General features: G+C 40.1%; 1 long non-coding RNA gene across 1 annotated transcript; it reads right to left on the minus strand.

The window, feature by feature from the left end:
• Positions 1-206: 206 nt before the first annotated feature.
• LOC115164716 (uncharacterized) lies at positions 207-4,003 on the minus strand. Its single transcript, XR_003869973.1, has 3 exons — positions 3,925-4,003; positions 3,625-3,679; positions 207-297 (listed from the first exon to the last, which is right to left on the minus strand). It is a non-coding gene; the product is annotated as an uncharacterized LOC115164716 (long non-coding RNA).

A 4,003-nucleotide genomic window follows, 5' to 3' on the forward strand; every position in this document is an offset into this window, starting at 1 on the left:
GTCAGCCTAGCGGCAGGTTCCAAAGAAAAGGGAAATGAGGAAGAAAGAAGAAAAGTTTGAGTTATTTCATCCATGAAGAGAATGTATTTATAAATTCATTTCAGTTGTCATTTACAGACACAAGCACTGTGTTTCATGTAGTGTGCTATAATGTTTTTCACACAACTCAGTCCTTTCGTTCACTCCCCAGTTCATCCACTTCTTCCTGCTCCCTTCATCCACGTCTTTCTGTCTCATCTGGACAGAAAGAGAGTGAATCATTTCCTGTGATCTGCTGGTGGCATCCTTGTAAGGAAACTGAGAACATGAAAATTCAATCAGAATGAATTTAGAGGTAAAAAGTGGAAGCAGGTGATGGTGGGTTTTAAAAAAAGTACATTAGTGAAGACAATACAGTATAGCCAGAGAGGGAGTTTGAGATTGTTAAGCTGATGAAATGTGTAGATGGGTCTCTGTACTACTGAAATCAACCAGCCCCGCTCAGAAAACTCATTGCCTATTCATCCACCATAGTCTTGGAAACTATGCTTAGATGGAGACATTTGAGAGATGATGGTGGAGGCAACGTGTGTTAGGAGGATTGGCTAAGGGGCAGCAGAGTGCTGGGGAAAGGGGATTCTGACGTCACTGAATCTGCATAATCTATAATTTTCAAATGTCCTTCAGCAAAAAGTGACAAAAAGGGGAAAGGTGTTGGCTTGGGTGGTGGTGCTGGTGTAGCAGATCGTTAAGTTAGCATTGTTACTGCTTTATTGAAACCTAAATTATTAGCACCAAGTACTGTTGGCAGTGATTTGCAGAGTATATTGTGGCTTGGGTTCGAATCCTGGCTCCACTGTGGCAGGGATTGCCCTTGTTATAGTAGCCAATTTGTGCAGCTTTTATGTGCTGTATATTCCTGGCTTAAACAGTGCATTATCTTTATCTTAATTTTGATTGTTTATGTAATCAGTACTGAGAATAGGTGAGCCCATCTATGCTTGCCATTAGTACAGTGCCTTCAGAGAGTATTCACATCCCTTGAATTTTTCCACATTTTGTTATGTTACAGCATGAATTTAAAATGGAATAAATGTAGATGTTTTGGACACTGGCCTACACACAATACCCCATAATGTTAAAGTGGATTTAGAAATGTTCAAATGAAAAACTGAAATGTCAATTTATAAAAAAGTTAATAAGTATTTAACCCCTTTGTTTTGGCAAGCCCAAAGAAGTTCAGGAGTAAAAATGTGCTTAACAAGTCACATAATAAGTTGCACGGACTCTATGTGCAATAATTGAGTTTAACATAATTTTTGAATGACTACCTCATCTCTGTAACCCACACATACAATTATATGTGAGGTCCCTGAGTCGAGCAGTGAATTTCAAACACAGATTCAACCACAAAGACCAGGGAGGTTTACAGTGCCTCTCAACTAAGGGCACGTATTGGTAGATGGGTAAAAAAATACATTTAATATCCCTTTGAGCATGGTGAAGTTATTAATTATGCTTTGGAGATAAAGACGACAAAGATAAAGGCGTCCTTCCTAACTCAGTTGCCGGAGAGGATGGAAACCACTCTGTAACGTGTGCATTGAGAGTCTATGCTTTGGATGGTGTATCAATACACACAGTCATTACAAAGATAAATGAGTCCTTCCTAACTCAGTTGCCGGAGAGGACAGAAACCACTCTGCAACGTGTGCTTTGAGAGTCGGGAAGCAAGTTCAGGGAGTGAGTGTTTTAACGTAATACAAAACAAGAAACCATGAACAACACACTGACATGACACTGGAACAGAAACAGTAACACCTGGGGAAGGAACCAAAGGGAGTGACATATTTAGGGAAGGTAATCAGGGAGGTGATAGAGTCCAGGTGAATCTGATGACACACAGGTGCACGTAACAATGGTGATAGATGTGCGCCATAACAAGCAGCCTGGTGACCTAGAGGCCAGAGAGGGAGCACACGTGACACACTCAGAGATTTCACAATGAGGCTTAAGGCATCATGTTATGGGTATTTGTTTACCTTTATTTAACTAGGCAAGTCAGTTAAGAACAAATTCTTATTTTCAATGACAGCCTAGGAACAGTGGGTTAACTGCCTTGTTCAGGGGCAGAAAGACAGATTTTTACCTTGTCAGCTCGGGGATTCAATCTCACAACCTTTCGGTTACTAGTCCAACGCTCTAACCACTAGGCTACCTGCCGATGACCTGCTTGTCATTGGCAAGGACTAGGGAGTTAAAAAATATATATAATTACGGAATAGCGCAAAGCACAGGCAAACACCTGGTTCAGTCTGCTTTCCAACAGACACTGAGTGACAAATTCACCCTTCAGCAGGACAATAACCTAAAACACAAGGCCAAATATACACTGGAGTTGCTTAACAAGACGACATTGAATGTTCCTGAGTGGCCTAGTTACAGTGTTGACTTAAATTGTCTTGAAAATCTATGGTGACTTGAAAATGGCTGTCCAGAAATGATCAACTTCCAACTTGACAGAGCTTGAAGAATAAAAAAATAATAATGTACAAATATTGTACAATCCAGCAGTACCCAGAAAGACTCACAGCTGTAATCGCTGCCAAAGAGGATTCCAACAGGTGGAATAAGTCAAGGGATATTAATATTTTCTGAAGGCACTGTAATTTATGTTGACACCAAATCACTCAGATGGCTTCATGCTTTGTTAATGGAAAGACTAACACATCATTATGGTTACTACCTCACAATATGTTATATTTTAACAGAGGAACCTCCAGTTACAAAAAAAATCTATGTTTGGTTGACGGTGGGCTACACTGTACATGCCTGTTCCCTCTTCACCACAGATACCCATCTACCCACTCATTGTAAATATGATTAATCTTGCTTGCCATTGCTAGTTAGTTGGATTCATCTTGCTTGCCATTGCTAGTTAGGGGGATTCATCTTGCTTGCCATTGCTAGTTAGGGGGATTCATCTTGCTTGCCATTGCTAGTTAGGGGGATTCATCTTGCTTGCCATTGCTAGTTAGTTGGATTCATCTTGCTTGCCATTGCTAGTTTGTTGGATCCATATCTGTCATGGGCAGAGCTACAGTATCCCTTATTGAACAGCTTTGTAGATGGACAGATGGAGACTTCTCGAGTTTGAGAGTAAACTGGCATCTTGCCTCTAAGCATTTACTAACAAACTCCAATGGCCACAGGGCATCTGGATGATCATACTCAGCATGCATGCACATAGTTAAAAATATAAATTGGAGTAGACTGGGGAGATTGAGTGGCATTCACAGATTCCGCAGAATGCATATGAAGCAAGAGGGTATATTTGAATGCTTTTGACAAATTCAGCTTTCAGATTTACTTTGATAAACTACTTCCAAAGTACATTCTTTTAAAATGATCTGTCAGGGTGAAGCAAAGGTTTTGTAGTGTTTAGAATTTTATTTTCTGACAATTTAGTAACTGTGTGGCTTTTTTTTAGGGACAACTCAAATATTTAATGTCAAGAGTGATTAGGCTACTGAAAGCAGTGAATCATTCAAGGGCCGTTATTTTAATGTGTTCACCTCTGCTATGTGTATGAAGGGAAACAAGTCTGATTGTTGCAAAACTTATTTGATACATCCTGGATTTTACCTTGATTTGAGTCAATGCAGAGCAGTCAATATGGATTTCTCTCTTCATCTCTGATCTGAAAGCAAAGAAGCACAAAGCCATACAGACGTAACAACCATCAAATATCTGTGAATAGAAGTTAGTAATATATTGCATAAAGCATACTTTCAACACATGGCTCTATACAGAAGATTCATCCAAAGTTTGACAACATTAAGGATTTTAAACTTCAAATGACTGGACTGTTGGCAGCCATATAACTGCACAGGACTGTCTGTATCAAACAGATGCAGGGCCATTTCACTAGGAAGAGCCACGTACCTTGTTAGCGCTGGATGCTAACGAGGCATACCCAGCGGCAATGGCTGTTGTTGGCATCCCGACACGTTTGTTCCCTACT

This window comes from Salmo trutta, chromosome 3 (genome assembly GCF_901001165.1).
Source record: "Salmo trutta chromosome 3, fSalTru1.1, whole genome shotgun sequence".
Lineage (NCBI taxonomy): Eukaryota > Metazoa > Chordata > Actinopteri > Salmoniformes > Salmonidae > Salmo > Salmo trutta.